Genomic DNA, 19,107 nt, shown 5'->3' with positions numbered 1-19,107 from the left:
GATCACGAGGTCAGGAGATCGAGACCATCCTGGCTAACACGGTGAAACCCCGTCTCTACTAAAAAAAAAAAAACAAAAAAACTAGCCGGGCGAGGTGGCGGGCACCTGTAGTCCCAGCTACTCAGGAGGCTGAGGCAGGAGAATGGCGTAAACCCGGGAGGCGGAGCTTGCAGTGAGCCGAGATCCGGTCACTGCGCTCCATCCTGGGCGACAGAGCGAGACTCCGTCTCAAAAAAAAAAAAAAAAAAAGAAAAAGAAAAAAAGAAATGAGGACAGTAGCACCTACAGTAGTGTCATGGTCGTGAGACTTGATCAAAATAACAGATATGAGCATGCCTAATGAGGTAGTACACAGTAGGCACTCAATAACTACTTCCTTTCCAGCTCTCCCTTCTCTGTACTTAGGAGCTTAGACAAGTCACCTAATCTTGCTTCACTTTCCTCATCTATCAAATGTGAATAATCATCATCTAGCCCTGCCTACTTCACCAAATTGCGATCCCAGGAGATAATGAGAAAGCTCTTTGTAAATTGCTTAAGGGCTTGTAGCTGTGATTTTTAATTATAATAATCATCATCATAATAACCCTTGGCCATTGCCATATCCACTGCATTCTCCTCAGAGCCCAGCCCAGCCTGCTCTTCTCCTGAGACAGGTCCTCTTTGCCTGTTTGTGCTCAGAGGCGTCCCATGAAGTGTCGCCTCTGTCCGAGTTGGGAGGACCTTAGAGATGGTCCTTGCCATTGCCCTCATTAGCCTGAGGAGGGAAACTGATGCTCAGGGAGAAAAAGGGACACACGCAAAGTCACACAGTTGGTCAGTGGCAATTGGAACACCTTATCTGTGGCTCCTGTCTTCAGTCTGAACAGTGCTTTTTCCCTAGTTGCAACTTTAGGCCCAGAAGCAGGAGCTCAGGGCAGATAGAGGCCTGGAGTGGGCTCTGCACATGTTCAGGAGGTGAGGATGCAACAGGAGAGTGTTCTGCTAAGTCAGAATTAGAACCCCAAGAAAGGGGTCCCTGGGCTCTGAGTGAGCAGGCTGAATGGGCGGGTTGTTCTGTTATCATTCTGGCTGTGGCTATCTCTGCCTACTCTGGTGGGAGGGCCACCATGCGGGGCTCTGGAGTCTAGATGTAACCCAAGGCTTCAGTGTTCCTATTGACAGCCAGGGTGGCATTTCTCCACAGGTCCTGTCCCTCTAAGCCTTGCCTTAGTGGGTCTAGGGAAGGCTCTGGAAAAGAGAGAGGGCTTATACTGTCCTGGCAGTTTCTGGCAAGTCATCTTCCTTTCCCCCCACACTGGGGAAGCCAGGACCCTCCTTGGCCCCTTGATTCTTCTTTCCTTTCCTCCCTCCTCTTCTCAGTTTGCTCTCTTCCTTCTGTCTGCTTTCTCCCCTTCCCTCTCCCCACCTTGTCTCCAGATTAGAGGTCTAAAGATAGTCTCCAGGCCCACTTCAGGTGGGTGGTTTTGGGTTTGCTTGAGGCCACCTAGAATTAGAAAGTCTAGAGTCTTCCTCATAAGAGGCTCATTGTGGTGACTTATATGTTTATTGGCTTACTGTGTGCCAGGCCCTGTGCTAAGCACTTTACATGCCTTATGTCTTTTAATCCTTACAACTACCAAGCGAGGCAGAGATGATGATCCCCATCGTATTACAGGAGGCTAAATAACTTGCCCAAGGCCTACATAGTCCTCAGCCAGCAAGTGGCACAGCTGGGATTTCAATCTAGATCTGTCCGAAGCCCACCGGTACTCTTGAGTCTTTCCTATACTGCCTGTGATGGGGCCTGCAGGAGCATTTAGGGGTCACAGAGGGGCATGCATTTGCTCAAATTAGGAGAACAAATTCTTGACTCTCAGAGCAGGACTTCTAATCCAGGAATCTTCCCTCCCAGGCCTGCACTCTGCCAGCACCTCCGGGACTGGCCTTTCTATAGCATCAGCCTTGGGGCCCGCCAGGGCTCTGAGCCCATCTGGTTCTAGGCAGCTGCCCACCTGTAGGAGAGACACTGCATCAGTGCCAGGAGTGGTGACAGGGCCCATCTGAAGGTACTTGCCTTTTTTCCTAGTTATTGTTTTGTCACTGGCCACCTCAATTTTTCATTGAATCAAGTCTTCCACTTAAAGAAGCATATCATCTGCAAAGAGCATTACTTTTGTCTCCTCAGAAGGGTGCTTGGGAGCTTGGATATGCTGCAGGCTCAGTGACGGGTGGAACTCTGGAAGAAGTGGGGAGGGAGATAGAGACTGGAACCAGGAGACCCAGGTTCAGAGGTGTACATCCACCAGAAGAGAGAAAGAAGTAGCTGGCCTGAGGGCCAGAGGGAGGCGGCCTGGAGAGAGGGAGGAATAGGAAACCTGCTCTCACCCCAAGTGCAGCCCAGGAGTCCAGACTCCCTCCCAGGCAGGGCTGCTGATCTCAGAGTGTCACTCAGGAATCTAGGCAGCTGCAGTCAGCTTGCTCAGCCTCCACCCACCCCAACTGAGACCATTATGTTGGTCAGCCTGGCCCAGCCCAGCCACCTGCCTGCCTGAGCAGGTGGCTCAGTCAGAAGGGACCTTGGTGAAGGAGTGGTGGCTTTGAAGCTTCTATCCGCAGAGCCACTCTTCATAGGCAAGGAAGCAGAAGTTCAATTTGTGAAACAGCTAAAAGGTGGAGTGGCTTAGCACCCCACCCCGTCCGCCTCCCTTCTAGGGTTCCCTAAGGCTGGGCTTCTCAAACTTTGTTCCCCCTAAGAGCAGCAAAGGTGAGCATGCTAAAAAACAAAACAAAACCCGGGTGCCATGGCTCATGCCTGTAATCCCAGCACTTTGGGAGGCTGAGGCAGGTGGATCACCTGAGGTCAGGGATTTGAGACCAGCCTGACATGGTGAAACCCCATCTCTACTAAAAATACAAAAATTAGCTGGGCATGGCGGCATGTACCTATAATTCCAGCTACTAGGGAGGATGAAGCAGGAGAATTGCTTGAACCTGGGAGGTGGAGGTTGCAGTAAACTGAGATCATGCCATTACACTCCAGCCTGGGTGACAGAGTGAGACTGTCTCAAAACAAAACAAAACAAAACAAAAACAACAACAACAAAAAAACCCCAACACTCTTTTTCCAGGACTCACCCAAGAGATTCAAACCCAGCTGCTCCATATGCTGGCGGGTTGTGGGGTGGTCAGATCTGAGGTGGGGCCCCGGAAGCAGCCTGCTGTAACAGACTCCCCATGGAGATGATTGGGACACAGATGGTTCTCAGATTGCCCTTGTAGAAGGCTGGTCTCAGATGTTCATGAACTTCTGAAATGGCATGCACAATGTTAAGAGTGTGCATTGTCCCCAGGAGAGGATCCACAGGCACCATCTGTCTTGGAGTCACAACCCATAAAACTTTAGAACTGCTGGCTTCAGGGTTATTTTATGGAGTTGGAGCCTAATGTCTAGAGAAAGGTCACCAGGGAGCCAATGGCAGAGCTGGGTGGAGAGGGCTGGTCTCTCATGCCTCTCAGCACATTGTTGGCTTTGCTGTGAAGGTGGTCAGAGACTGTAGACCTGTCCCTCTGTCTGGGCCTCAGTTTTCCCAGCTGTAAAATGGGGGTTGGACAGGATAATCCCAAAGTTTCATGCAGCTTTGATCTGTGGTTCTGGAAGTCAGGTCTCCTGCTGCCCAGTCCAAGTTCTCTGTCCTTTTCCTTGCTCCTTCCTGGCTTCACCCACCACTGGGGGGACCTTCCTCTTAAGCATCTTCCACCTTCAGAGATTCTGGACATAGCCTGCATTCTGGCCCCTTGAATCCCTTCTGTCGGACCACATGCCCAAATGCTCAAGCCCTTTCTCCTTTTCCATCCCCACTCACCATAAGTGAGCAAGGTGCCCATGAATCTGGGGAAGCTGAAGGTGGCCTCTGTTCAGAGCTGGACATATGGGTCAGTGCCAAGGGGAGGGCTGCGAGAACTAATTTTCTGAGGCTCCTGGGACATGCCCAGTGCTTCCTATGTCTTTGCCCCAGCTCCCTCTGTTCCTCCCTGCCAAGAATGCCACCCCCATCATTCCCCAATCACTGTTGAAATCCTGTCTGCCTTTTCAAGGCTCAGCTCAGATGCCAGCCTATGTCCTACAAAACCTTGTAAGCCCTCCCCCTCACCCCAAGATGAAATTTGTCTTTAACTCCTCTGCACTCCCTTAGTACCTTATCTGTTCCCCTCTGGGGGATGAGTTCTGTTTGGTCTTAGCTTTATCCAGGGAGGTGGCTGTTTTCTTCCACCAGGTTGTGAGCACTGGGATGTCTTATGTCTTATTCTTTGCTTCCCAGCACCTAGCATGGGGCTGTGCACAGAACAAGTGCTTAATTGAGGCTTACTAAGTTTGCAGAATCTGCATCCAGCTCTGGGCTGAGCTGGCCTTTCTACAGCCCCTATGGCCCATGTCACTGGCAGGCCATGGTTTCTCACATGGCCCCTCCCTCTATTTGTGGATTGAAGGGAGGCCAAGTAGGGCAATGAGTAAGAACTTAAATTTCAATCTTGATTCTGCCATTTCTGGGCTGTGTAACCTTAAGTAGATCATTTCCCCTCTCTGAGCCTTAATTTTCTCAGTTTAAAACAAAGAGGTAGGGATGACAAGTCTATTGGGGGCTTGGGCGAATTAACTGAAGTGCTTTGTATAAAATGCTGATAAAAGCATGGCAAAGAACAAATAGCTAATAAATGATTATGATTTATTATTTTTTGGTTAATAGTTATTACCATTGTTTCAACAAACATCTACTACGTTCTGAGCATTGTGCTGCGGGGGCCAAGGTGAGAGATAAAAAAAAATAATAATAATGACAGGAGTTCCTTGGTCTCCAGGGTCTTAAGGTCAAATGAGGCAGTAAGACTCTAGTACAAGAAGTCAGTGTCTGGCAGAGATGTGGCTGAGTGAGTTTAGGGGTGAGTCATTAGTGTAGATGCCAGGCTAGAGGTGACATTTGAGCCAGAAGGGCATGAAGCAGGAAGGGCAATGACAGTCTGGGAGGAGGCCCATATTCCCTGTGGAGAATGGGGAAGTGGGGTGCATATTTGGAGAGTTTTAGGAAGGATATGGGAAACAGCAGAGCAGAAGCAGAGTTAGAATCTCCCTGCAGAAGGGGCATAGGGTCGGCACCCCGGATGGAGCAGGAGCTTCAAGCTTTGTTTTGCCAAGAAGAATTTGGGGGAGTGATGACTCATGGTGCCGCCATTGAGAGTGAGAGAGAGACTGCGGGAAGGTAGCGTAGAAGAGTGAGGCTTTATGGCAGAGGAAGCGGGGACCAGGGAGGTGGGGGGACATTGTCCCTCTGCCCAGGCTTGTGCTAAGAATGGTGAGGTGGGCTTCAGTTCCGGGCTTCTGCAGGGCTGCCTGTTTATCTGGCCAAGATTGGGATTTGAACATTGATGTCTGAAGTTAAAGTACAAAATGACTCCAGAAATGTCAGAATCTCTATATGTCAGAGCCCACTAGCAGAAGTGATCTCTGAATCCACCTCCCTCATGCCACACCATGCAGGTGGGAAGCAGAGGCCTGGGAGGAGGAGATGGCACCCAAGAACACCTAGTGAACTGGCCCTGCGCACTCTGGATGGACTGTGGACCTAGGCCTGTGTTAGGGTGAGGAGGGGGCCGGAGAACCCACGAAAGATGTACGTGACAAGCAAACGTCAAGCTGGGAGCAGTCTGTTGCTAGGGTGTGTGCGTGATCCCAGGTGAGTGGGATGTGAGTGGGCCAGAGCCGTCATCATTCCAGGCTTTCCTTCCGGAAAAGGAGAAAGGGCCACATAGGTGGGAGCCAGGGGAATATTGGGATGTGGGGGAAATCAGGGGGTGGCTTGAGAAGAGGAGGCTGTTGCCAAGCAGCAAGAGATAGGACTAGATGAGAACAGAAGAGGCACCCTAGCGTCTGTGGGCCTGGCTCTGTACAGCCCTGGACTGTAGAGGTATCACCTCCATTGCAAGGGAAGAAACCAGGACTCCCAAGGTCAGAGCTAGGAAGAATGGAGTCAGGAGTGGCATCCAGGGCTGGGGGACTTCAAAGCCATGTCTCTGGCATGCCCTGGGTGGCAACCATTCCAGTTTTTGTGAGATCCTGGGGTCAAAGGGGTCAAGGAAGTACTCAGCCCAGGGCAAGTCATCTTTCACTTCCTTTCACTTCCCCTCCATCAATCTGCCCATCGAGCAGGACTGTTTTCTTCTACTTTACCCACCCCGCTTAATTTGTTGATGAAAAATATTTATTGAGCACCACTATGTGCCAGGCACTGCCCTTGATTTCATGGAACTTATGCCATCACTCCTTGGCACCGAGGGCTATCCCACATTGCCAGGGAAGGATGGGAAGGAGGAGGGGAGGGGGCCACTGGCCACTTCCTTCTCCCTTTACATGAGTCACTCCCTCTTCTCAGCTTCTATCCCCTTGCAAATGCCCTAGCCCCAGATGGTTCTTGTTGGAACTACCTCCTGCCTAAATGAAAACCAGTCAGAGTTAATTGTTAAACCTAATAGCTGGTGAGAGTTTCACTCTGCTGGGCTGGTGGGAGTGGGACTGCACCCTAGGGGAGGGGTGGAGTCACCCAGGTTTTTCTGGCTGGTACCTGCCACCTTTTCCCTACTCTGGAATCTGCTTCCAGGGCCCTCTCCTCCCCTCTTCCCCAGGGGGCAGGCTGCCATCTGGCCCTTTCCCCTGCCTCCAGCTAAGGTGTCCCTGGGAGGTGAGCACTGGCTCTGGCCTTAGTCCAAGGGCCTCTGGGTGAGTGCTCTTAGGGGAGGTGTGGGGGAGGGCAGGGTGTCTAGCCCTGGAGACCTGCCCAGAGGCCAGGCAGCCAGTGGACCTTGCTGGCTTTGCCTCCTGCTGGGTGTGGGTGGGGGAGCTAAGGATGGTGTCATAGTGGCCTAAGCCCTACACACAGGACCACTGCCCGTGCAGCCCATGCTATGCCATTGTCCTGCCCTCCTTCCCTTTTGTCCTCTTCACTGAGTTTCTTATTCTGGGCCATTCTCTGCCAACAGACTGGGAGGTATGGGCACCCTGAGAATAGTGGCAAAGGCTTATTCCTTCTTCTAGTAGACTGAGCCTCAGGGTAGGCCCCTGCCAAAGTTTAGGGACAGAGCTCAGGTTTCCGAGTCAGCGGGCCTAGTCAAAGCTGGGTGACTTTGCGCAGGTGACTTACCTCTGTGAGCCACAGCCTCATCCTCTGAACACTACAGGAGTTCCTATTTGGGGGGGTTTGAGGAGTCAGTGAAGGATACTGGGTACTCAGATCCCATTGTCACCATCACTGTGTAGGCACCAGAGGTAAATATTAATATTAGGTTCAGTAAGGTTTTGTTAAATGAGTAGATGCCATTCTATTCAGAGGTAAGCTCACAGAGGTAAGTCAGCTTTACCTCCGAGGCTTAGCTCTGGGCTAGGGCCAAGGAGGCCATCAGCCCAGGCCCTCAAGGACTTGACTGCAGAGCTGCAGCTGCCCCATACAGCAGCCTTAGTCACATGTGGCTAGTGGACATGTACAATGTGGCTAGGACCACCGAGGAACTGAACTTTTTGAACTCTATCGCCCAGGCTGGAGTGCAGTGGCACAATCTTGGCTCATTGCAACATCCACCTCCCAGGCTGAAGTGATTCTCCTGCCTCAGCCTCCAGAGTAGTTGGGACTACAGGCATGCCCCACCATGCCTGGCTAATTTTTTGTATTTTTAGTAGAGACGGGGTTCCACCATGTTTTCTGGGCTGGTCTCAAACTCCTGAGCTAGGGCAAAGTAATCCCAAAGGATTACAGGCATGAGCCACCACGCCCAGCTGAATTTTAAATTTCATTTAATATTTAATTTTATTTGATTTTAGCTAATTTAACATTTTAAAAGAATGCTCCATTTATTTATTGACAAACTATACGTGTTTGGAAACTTAAATTTGTGAATATACCTTTTTTTCTTTCCCCCCCGAGACGGAGTCTTGCTCAGTTGCCTAGGCTGGAGTGCAGTGGCACGATCTCAGCTTACTGCAAGCTCCACCTCATGGGTTCATGCCATTCTCCTGCCTCAGCCTCCTGAGTAGCTGGGACTACAGGCGCCCATCACCACGCCCGGCTAATTTTTTTTTATTTTTAGTAGAGATGAAGTTTCACCATATTAGCCAGGATGGTCTCGATCTCCTGACCTCGTGATCCACCCACCTTGGCCTCCCAAAGTGCTGGGATTACAGGTATGAGCCACTGCACCTGACGCCTTTTTTTTTTTTTTTTTAAATCATAAAGGTGGCTGGGCGCGGTCGCTCACGCCTGTAATCCCAGCCCTTTGGGAGGCCAAGGTGGGCAGATCACTTGAGGTCAGGAGTTCGAGACCAGCCTGGCCAACATGGTGAAACCTCTCTCTACTAAAAATACAAAAATTAGCCGGGTGTGGTGGTGCACACCTGTAATTCCAGCTACTCAGGAGGCTGAGGCAGGAGAATCGCTGGAACCCGGGAGGCGAAGATTGCAGTGAGCTGAGATGGTACCACTACACTCTAGCCTGGGTGACAGAGTGAGACTCCATCTCAAAAAAAATAAAAAAATAAAATAAAATAAAATAAATTGTAAAGGCTTAAGCCTGTAATCACAGCCCTTTGGGAGGCCGAGACGGGCGGATCACGAGGTCAGGAGATCGAGACCATCCTGGCTAACACAGTGAAACCCGGTCTCTACAAAAAAATACAAAAAACTAGCCAGGCGAGGTGGCGGGCGCCTGTAGACCCAGCTACTCGGGAGGCTGAGGCAGGAGAATGGTGTAAACCCGGGAGGCGGAGCATGCAGTGAGCTGAGATCCAGCCACTGCACTCCAGCCTGGGTGACAGAGCGAGACTCCGTCTCAAAAAAAAAAAAAAAAAAATTGTAAAGGCAAGGAGAATCTAAATATCTTATGAATATTTAGCACCTGAATCAAGATGTATTGTAAGTATAAAATACACATTGGATTTAGAAGAGGATGTATTAAAAAGTAAAATATCTCTGTAGTTTTTTTCATTTTAGTTTTAATTTTTTTTTTAGAGACAGATTCTCACTCTGTTGCACAGGCTGAAGTGAGTGGCACGATCGTAGCTCACTGCAATCCCTGAACTCCTGGACTTAAGGGATCCTCCCACTTCAGCTAGTAGCTGGGACTATAGGCATGTGTCACCTCACCCAACTAAATTTTTTTATTTTTTGTAGAGACAAGGTCTTGCTATGTTGGCCAGGCTGGTCTTGAACTCCTGGTCTCAAGAGATCCTTCTGCCTCAGCCTCCCAAAGTGTGGGGATTACAGGCTTGAACCACCGAGCCAGGCCTATAGTATTTTTTACATTGATTACATGTTGAGATAGATATATTGGGTTAAATGAATATATTATGAAAATTAATTTCCCTCATTCCTTTGCACTTTTTAAAATGTAGCTACTAAGGCCAGGCACGATGGCTCACACCTGTAAACCTAGCACTTTGGGAGGCCGAGGCAGGTGGATTGCTTGAGACCAGGAGTTCGAGACCAGCGTGGGCAACATGGAAAAACCCTGTCTCTACTGAAATTACAAAAATTAGCCAAGCATGGAGGTGCGTGCTTGTAACCCCAGCTATTTGGGAAGCTGAGGCATGAGAATTGCTTGAATGCGGGAGGCGGAGGCTGCAGTGAGCCAAGATCGTGCGTCTGCACTCCAGCCTGGGTGACACAGCGAGACTCTGACTCAAAAAATAAAATAAAATAAAATAAAATGTAGCTACTATAAACTTTTAAATTACATACATGGCTTGCATTATATTTCTATTTGACAACACCATTGTAGACGGAGTTGAGCTGGACACGTTCGATTAATAATAGAAGACTACATAAAGACTAGTTATTTGGGGAAGGTTGGGAGGTCAATGAAGGATGGATATTCCCCACCTCACCCCAGCCCGGGCCTTGCCCCTTGGTGGAATGTTACCTTGGACAGCCCCATAGCCTTGAGGATGAGATCAGGGCTTCTGATGGCAAATGAAAAACCTTGGTCTGGGTCCTCATCCTGTCCATGCCCTTCACTTGCTGTGTGTGTGACCTTGGGCACTTCTCTTTGCTGAACCTGAGCCTTTCATCTGCAAACTGAGACTAATGGTGGTTGAGGGGATGGCCTGAGAAATAATCTGAGTGAGTATTTAGCACAGTGCCTGGCATGCCCAAGCAATCAAATATTTGCTGTTTGGTGGTTGCTACTACTGTTAGTGTGGGGGCTGTTGCCACGACAGTACTGTTGCATCCAGCAGCTCATATTCAGTTATTCCATGTGTCTCAAGGGACACTGGCCAGAGGGGAAGAAGTTAAAATAGCTTGAGGGTGGGAGTTGGGATGGGGATTTGTATGATACCTCATCTCATACCTTTGTATGATACCTCAAGAGATTGCTTGGTTTTCGGGTAGCTCCTTGGATATTCCTTTCTGCAAGTGATCAGGCAAAGATAAATTCCCATTTTACAGATGAGGAAACTGAGGCCTGTGAAGGGAAAGTGACCTGGCTACACAGCCGGAACCTGAATGCAGGACATCCTGCCCCTGTCATGGTGGTATTGGTGTCAGCTGATGCCACCATTCGAGGTTGTAGGAGCAGCGCCTGACCAGAAATCCAGAGCTTGTAAGGAATGGTTATTATTAGTCTTCTGTAACTGGAAAGGATCTTAACATTGTTTAGTACAACAGTCTCATTCTGAAGTCGAAGAAACAGAGATGAGAAAGACAGAGTGAGAGAGAGAGAGAGAGAGAGAACTGCTGATCACATAGCAAGTTGGTGGCCAAGCTGGAACTGATTCTGTTTGCTTAGATCCAACCTTCAGCTCAGCCCCAGCAGGATGGACCGCCCTGCTTGTCAGCGCCCTTCTCTCCTGCCCAGTCCCCAGAGAGGGCTTCTGAGAAAGAGGCTTTTGTTTCATCAGCTCCTCCTGGTTTCCTCTCAAGGTAGCTGCACACGCATGCACACACACACACTCACACCCATTGGCCCCAGTTTGCATTTGTTACACACACACACTCTCACATCCTATTGGCCTCAGTTTGCGTTACACACACACACACACACCCCCCATTGGCCTCAATTTGCATTTGTCCCTATTCCAGGTTTAAAGGGCCCTGAAATTTGAAGCCTATCCACACATACCTACTTTCTGGGTATCCTCAGAAAGACCATGAGCTTTTACATCAAGGAGGCCTGAGTTCAAATCCTTCTTCTATCTCTGATTCTCTCTGTGACCTTGGGCAAGTCACTTGTTCTTTTTTGACCTCAACTTCCTCGTCTGAAAAGCAGGAACAGGAATGGTATATGTACAACCTAGTGGTTTAGCTGAGTTCCAGACCCCAGCCACCAGTGTAGGGGTCTCAGCTCTGCCACTTATTCACTGCCTCGTCTTCAGTGAGTCATTTCATCCTTCTAGGTCTCAGTTTCCCCATCTTTGAATGGCGCTGCTACCTCTTGGACAGTTGTGATAAGGTACCTTGCTGAGCTGTTCACAGGTGTCATCTCATTTAGTCCCCCCTATTAGCCCTGGAAGCAGACACTATTACTCCTATTTTCCAAATGAGGAAGTAAAATGACTTGCCCTGGGCCACATAGCTAGTTAAGTGTTAGAACCAGAATTCAAACCAGGTCTGAGTGACTCCAGAGCCTAAGCTCATAAACCACTGTACGTTCTTCCTGTTCACCTGATTTTCGTATTCTACATGAAGTAGGAACACCTCATCCCACCTGGAGACTGACTGTTCTGAGTGTGTGTGAGTCCAGAGTGCCTGTAGCTTCTCCCTCCAAGTCTCCTGCTCCATTGCATACTAAGCCTGACCTGTGGTTGGAGCTCAAAGAGGACTGAAAATGTACTTACATACTCTGAGTGAATTACACCAGAACAGGGTGTGAATGCTAAAAAGACCCCGAGGGAGGCCGGGCATGGTAGCTCACGCCTGTAATCCTAGCACTTTGGGAGGCCAAGGTGGGTGGATCACTTGAGGTCAGGAGTTTGAAACCAGCTTGACCAACATGGTGAAACCTTGTCTCTACTAAAAATACAAAAAATTAGCCGGGCATGGTGGCGCATGCCTGTAATCCCAGCTACTTGGAAGGCTGAGACAGGAGAGTTGTTTGAACCTGGTGTACGGAGGTTGCAGTGAGCCAAGATCGCGCCATTGCACTCCAGCCTGGGTGACAGAGCGAGACTCCGTCTCAAAAAAAAAAAAAAAAAGAAAAGGAAAGACCCCGAGGGATCACTGATTCCAACCATATTTATTTCACAGACGGGGAGACAAAGGCAAGGAAAGGCCAAGTGGACAGCAGGGGGTATAACCATGGCACCTGAGGAGGAACGTGGAGATTGGGGCCCCCACTTTCCTTCCTCCCCATACGTCTAGTCCACCAGCAAGTTCTGGGGATACCACGTCTTAAATACCTCTTGAGTCCGTCCACCTCTTTCTATCTCTTCTGCAACCACCCTAGCCTAGGCCCTTGTTATATCTCCCCTGGATAATCACAACAACCTCCTAACTGGTGTTCCTACAGCTTCCCCTGCCCCTCTTCCATCCAGCCTCTACCCTGCAAGCCAGTGGTTTCTCTTTGCTCTTACAATAAAGAGCGAATCTTCACCTTGGCCTCCAAAGTCCTTCACTGCCTGGCCCCTGCCACCGCTTCAGGTGCATATTTGTTACTTTCTATTTTGCTTTCCGCCTTGTCACAAGGCCTTTTTGTTTAACAGGTTCAGCAACTTCCCTAAGGTGCCTCAGACAGTCAAATGCCAGCCTCTCAATTTCCAGCACATGCTGGGCTCATGAACTCCTGTTCTGAGGAGCTAACGCTGTTTCCTCTCTCTAGGTGCCTGACTGACAGAAGTTCTTGCCCCTGGGGAGCTGGTGTGGACAGAGGAGGGGTGAGTGTTCTAGAGGCACAGCCTTATTATTCTCCTGCTGAGTTTGGACAAAGAGGTCTTCTAGGCCCTTGGGCTCTCAATTTTGACATATTTGACTGCTGGGGAAGTGTGAGGCTTTGTTTCTGGTGGCATTGAAAACAGGGGCAGTACTGGGGGCCCTCCCTGGTTTTGGCTTGTTTTGGGGTAGGGGCTGAAATGCATATTCATCAAGCTCTGTATTCAACAACAGGCTTTGCCTCTATTGCTCATCCATGCCACCATGGCTGGTGAAGGACGGTGCTGGGCCTGGAACCTGGCCCCACGGCCCTTGCCTGCCTTTGCTTCACCACTCCTAGGTCATAGACTAGATTCAGAAGAGAGTGTTTTCATCCTGGCCCTGCCCGTTGACTACTATATGACCTTCCTTTCTATTGGCCTCAGGGTTGCGTCAACATTGTTGGGTCAGGGGATAGGGGAAAGTAGGGTCAGACTAAATGATTTGTTTTCAAACAGAGGGAACTCTCCTTTTCCATTGCACCCCAAAGAATCTCAATGTACAAAACAACTAAAGGGGTTGCAGTGTGTGTTGGAGTTGGCATGGGGCTGGCCAATTCCTCAACCCCAGAAGCCCCCAGACAATGCAACTGACCTTTTATTGGCTTTATGGAAGACACTTTGGAAACCACTGACGTGGGGCGTGTCAAAGCTTCTTCCCAGCTTGGAGGTGCTGTGACTCTGGCAGGGCGAGGGAGTAGAGAGGGAACTCAGCCAATGGAGTTACATTGATTGGGAAATTTCGAAGTAACATGCAAATGTCACTGTGATGTTACTAGTAAGGCACAACTGCCAGGGCTGTGATGTTGCCATTCTGGAGTCCTCTGGTTTTTAATTTTGGTTTGATGTGAAGTATCTTTGTACCCCTAGGGAAATTTTCCATTTGTGTGTGTGTGTGTGTGTGTGTGTACACATGTGTGTGCACCTGTAGGGAGCAGGAACTATGGGGAATGAAGTGTGGCCAAGCCAGGCTGGGACAGGTAGAATGAATGGTGGGCAGAGCTGGGAGCATGTTGCTCCTGGGGGTGGTGGGGGTAGGGGGTGGCTTTAGCTCAGTTAAAAGGAGCGATTTGGCTCCTTCCTACAGGGGCCCCATGGAGATCTCTGGGCAGGAAGCACCGGGAACAAGGAATCCTCTGTCCGCAGCCACAGCACAGCCAGGACAGAGGAGGTGGATTAGGAGTTCCCGGGAGGGAGCCCACCCAGCCTTTCCCTGACATTTGGGCAAACTTGTGGGGAGATGCGGAGCTCAAGGTATGTGCGCATAGGGAAGGTGGGGCTCCGTTAAGGGGAGGTTGAGATCAGCTCATGCATTTATTCCACACATTCCTCAAGCTTCCTGAAGCCTTTCAAGGAGCGAAGCTCAGAGGCAGACAATTCTGTAGGAGTCAGAGCCAAGAAAGATGAGACTCTAGGTATTAACCACCATCAGTTTACTGAAGGAGACAGGAAATGTGAGAGATAATAGACTTTCACAGGCAGCTGGGTGCAGTCGGAGCTATTTGGCCTGTGTGTCTAGAGCCCCACATTCAAATTCTTGCTCTACAGTAATGGTCTCATGACTTCCCCTTTCTGAGCCCTCGTTTCTCCTTCCATAGAACTCAGATGAACACATCAGCCCTAGCTACTTCTCAATGCTTTTCTAAGTGTCAATTAGAATGGAGTTTTTCAACTCTTTTTGGACAGCAGAAACCCAATACTGTAAGCATTTATAGCAGAACTTGTCTGGTTCTGGGGCAGTTTCCCCAGAATTTTGCCCTCCTCATGGCTCTTAGTTTCCTGGGTGCTTTTGGAGATACCTCTGCAAATTCCCAGGGCTCTAGGAAGCAGGGTCTAAAGACACTGGGTCAGGATATTCTTGAGAACAGGCTTTGAAAACTGCCCAACTGCAACCCAGATGATAGGGGTGGTGCCACGTACACAAGAGTCGTTGTAATACTGGCTTCTGCTTGGCCCTGCCCATGGCCAGCGCTGACCTTATCTTAGTTAGGGTCTATACAATTGGGCATGGCTTTTTTCCAGAAACCAGTGACAAAAACTCAACTCAAAGTGGCTTTAAACCAAAAAATGACTTTAATGGATCCTGGGGCAGTTCATGGGTCTGAAGAATGAGGAATCAGGTTGACACTCTCTCTGCCATCACTGTTTATTTGTCCCTTTTAAGCTGTCCTCTGCCCCAGCTTAGCAATCCAAACAGAAAAGAGAGACTCTTTTTCTTCTAGAATCTGTATGTCAATCCAAGGGAAGGACTCTGAGTGGTTCAGTCACTGTTGCTGGGAGGATAGGAATATTCTGAGTGGCCAGGTGTGGGTCAGGTGCCTACCCATGTAGCTAATGTAGGGGCACAGCTAGCACCAGACATAGGGGGAGTAGAAGACTGTTGGCAGACCACGAGAACATGCTAGGATATTAGTGGAACCCTAGGTTGTAACAGCTCATAGGCCTGCAAGGGGCTTAACTCCCCTTTTCAGTTATAGTAATGCAAATGCCAACAATAATAACAATAGTGAATGTGCATTGAATTACTCTCTCTGTGCCAGGCATGTTCTGTTGCTTTATGTGTATTCTTTCATTTAACTCTCATGACAGTCTTTGGGTAGGTCCTATTATTCCTATTATTTCCCCATATTGTCGATGAGGAAACTGAGGCCCTGTTAAGTTAAGGCCACACTTTGAGTAAGTAAGGGAGCTGGGTTTCAAGCCCAAGGTGTCTGGCTTCAGAGACCATGCTCTGACCACTGCATCTCCAGCCTCTGTTTGGTAGGCCAAGTAGCCATCTTGCTTTTGCTTGTATGCACGGAGCTCATGACCTACGGAGGCAGCCCAGGCCCAGGTTGCACTGCTCTGCCTGTTGAAAAGGGCTTCCCTATGCAGTGCACATGTCTACCTCCATACAAATCCATCCAGACAGCATATGGCTCTGTGTTAGGTGTTTCAGGAAATATCAAGAAAAATCATCCATGAATCTGCCTGAACGGTCACCATCAAAATAAGTCACATTACTGACATTGTGCCAGGCTCCATGCTGAACTCTTTATGTGCATTATGTCATTTAATTGCAACAGCAGGCCAGGTGCAGTGGCTCACACCTGTAATCCCAGCACTTTGGGAGGCTGAAGCGGGTGGATCAATTGAGGTCGGGAATTCGAGACCAGCCTGACCAACATGGTGAAACCCCATCTCTACTAAAAATACAAAAATTAGCCAGGCGTGGTGGTGCACACCTGTAATCCCAGCCATTTGGGAGGCTGAGACAGGAGAATCACTTGAACTCAGGAGGTGGAGGTTGCAGTGAGCTGCGATCGTATGACTGCATTCCAGCCTGGGCGACAGAACAAAACTGTCTCAAAAATATAATAATAATAATAATTGCAACAACAACTCCAGAGAGTAGGTTCTGTTATTGTCTCCATTTTCCAGGGGAAACTGAGGCTCAGAGGGAATAAGTAACTAAGAAACTGCAAAGCTGGTATTTGAGTTCAGGTCTGCCTAGCTCCAGAGCCTGTACTAGAACCCACTGCAGTCAGCTGTGTCCCCTAGAGGGGGAATACATGTGTGCAGATGTGATTGTGACACAGTCAGCATGCAAATTGCCACTGAGAGGGACAGGAAAAATGCAACTGAAGTTCAGAGGAGAGAGGTGAGGGAAAGGGGGAGAAGGGGACATTTGATCTAAGTTGAAGGGAACTAGGATTTGGACATTCAGTTCAGGGAGGGATCTCCAGGAAGGGTTGGAAGAGAGAAGCAGGGGTAGTGAAGCTTGGGGAGAATGAAAGAGCCGAGGTGGGGGTGAGGATGGGGGGTGTTGTGGCCAGCTGTGCTTTCAGGCCCCACAGAAGGTGCCTCCTTCTTCCAGACTGTTCTCTTCATAGACGTGAAGAGGTTTGATCTTCTCCAGGAGAGCTCAACACAGGTGCTCAGTTCCTTCCTTTCCTCCTGATGTGAGGTGGACAGGCCCTATCTGGAGGGTAGACAAGGTACCTGGGCACCAACAGCTGTCAGTGCTTCATTCCCTTCTTCCTGGTGGTGAATGGAGGGAAGAATGGTCCATTCCCCAGGGATCAGCACTTTCTCCAGACAGCACAGTGCTCCAGGCACCAGAATGGCTGGACTAGCCATTCAGGAGGGTTCTCCATGTCCTCCCTGGATAACAGGCTGAAGCATGTGCCTCTCACCCATGGAGGGGCTCCTTTCTCCTGTGCCCTCCCTTAGCTAATCTCATCCATTTGTCAGAAGGTGCATAATGCCCCCCAGAGGCCTGGGCTCTGTTCCTAAAGTGCCTTTGGATTTTTCTCCAAACAACACAGGTGGGAAATTGGGGGAAGAGTATGATGTAGTGCTAGGAGCTCTCTTGGTTTCAAAGGGTAGAATAGCAGTTATTTTTCCTGAGCTGGACTCACAGTGAGTCAGGGGTTTTATCATCCCATTTTGCAGATAAGGAAGTTGAGGTTCAGAGGAGGAAAATGATGCAAATGCAGTTGTCACATGAAATGTGAATGACTGTGCCATTGTCTCCTGAAGGAAGGACCTAAACCTAGAGACTCAACATGGAAAACTGCCCCTTCCCTCCCCTGCTCTTGCCCATCAATTCTTCCTCCTGTGGCAGTGGCTCTGAAATGCTGACTCTGGCTACCCTGGCTGCTCTCTATCCTCTCCTCTACATGGTAACAGATCATTCCTCCTGGCCTGCCTGAGAGCTAGAGGGGTGTCTCTGGGGGACCCAGGCCTCAGGAATGTTGCCCACGTAAGGTCCAGATGTCCATTATTTCTTCTGTGACTCTTATGGTCTCTGGAGTCCCTGGATTTCTTCAATCCTTCTTGAAGGAATTCTAGCATTTCTGTAAGGGGAAAAGAGGCAGAGAAGGACAGAAGAATTCTTTCATTAGGGTCCTTCAACCCCATGGCCCTTATCACCTGGCTCACACTAGAATTAGAATCAAAGTCCTTTATATTTTTTTCTACAAAAGGCTTTTTTGTTTGTTTGTTTGTTTTTTAGGGCTTTTCAATTTTTCATCTCATCTGATTTTCCTTGTAATCCTGCGAAATAAGGCAGGAAGGGTATAATTATCCCCATTTTGTGGGTGGGTTAACTGAGGCTCAGAGAAGGTAAGTGACTTCTCCAAGTTTGCACAAAAGATAGTGGCAGAGCAGGGCTGGAAGATAGAAGCCAGTGTCCAGGAATCCTGACCTTTCTTCTCAGTGCCCAGTGCTGACAGCTACTGGGACAGCCTCTGGCTGGCCTCTTAGTCCCTCTCCACCTCCATCCAGGACTCCCTCTCTGGTTCAGCCCAGTGTGGGGGAGGGGTCATGTCCCTTGGTTAAGCAAACCTTAACCAAGCACTTCTATAATTGAGCTATCCCTGAGGATGGTGAGATACTGATATCGATGTGCCAAGACCTCTCTCATTCTCAGTAGTCAAGAGGGAGACTCAGATGAAGAACCAAGCCCTGACAATATGTTGTGATTAGTACTGAAGGGAGGTGGGCTCAGGGGCTGCAATGCCTGTTCGGACCTTTCCAGGCTTCCTAAGGCCTCCAGAGTAAAGCCTCACTCACCAGTTCTGTATCTGAGAGTCCCCCAAATCCAGCCCCAACCTACGACTCTTGCCAATCTCAGCTAACATAACAGGCTAGTCTTTTCCTTCTGACAAGATGGACAAGATTAGTCATTTGTTAGGGGGCATCCCTCTGTGGGATGTTGGAGGAATGGGTTTCAGCCTGCTTGCTGCTCAGGGAGTAGATAGGGAAACTGAGGCAAGTGTCAGCACAATGGCTACATTCAGGACAGCTTAGAGAGGCAAGGCTAGGAAAAGACTTGGACTCGGCTAATATGATGGGCCTTTCCCCAGGAAAATCTACTGCTTTGTTTCATTAAATGAAACACAGATGGCGCGTGCCTATAATCCCAGCTACTTCAGAGGCGGAGGCAGGAGAATTGCTTGAACTGGGACCTAGGAGGTGGAGGTTGCAGTGAGCCAAGATCGAGCCACTGCACTCCAGCCTGGACTACAAGAGCAAGACTCCATCTCAAAAACAAACAAACAAACAAAACACAGAGTGTACTGAGTGCCTATCTTTTGCTCTACTTCTATCCCAGAGAAATTCTTCCAAGGGGCACCCTGAGCTTTATCAGAAAAGTAGCACTTAGGCCAAACCAGAACCAGAGACCCAGGTTCTTAAGGAGC

The 19,107-nt window shown here is 49.3% G+C and overlaps 1 protein-coding gene across 1 annotated transcript in view; it reads left to right on the top strand.

The window, feature by feature from the left end:
• Positions 1–5,404: 5,404 nt before the first annotated feature.
• EPB41L1 (erythrocyte membrane protein band 4.1 like 1) overlaps positions 5,405–19,107 on the top strand; it is a 126,554-nt gene continuing 112,851 nt past the window's right edge. The window contains exons 1-2 of the mRNA XM_050807000.1: positions 5,405–5,711; positions 12,835–12,889. The gene's annotated coding sequence lies outside the window, so the exon portion shown is untranslated. The remainder of the gene's footprint in view (positions 5,712–12,834; positions 12,890–19,107) is intronic.

Source organism: Macaca thibetana, chromosome 10 (assembly GCF_024542745.1).
Source record: "Macaca thibetana thibetana isolate TM-01 chromosome 10, ASM2454274v1, whole genome shotgun sequence".
NCBI lineage: Eukaryota > Metazoa > Chordata > Mammalia > Primates > Cercopithecidae > Macaca > Macaca thibetana.
Note: the sequence above shows the minus strand (reverse complement) of the source record. Positions and strands in the feature narration are given on the sequence as shown.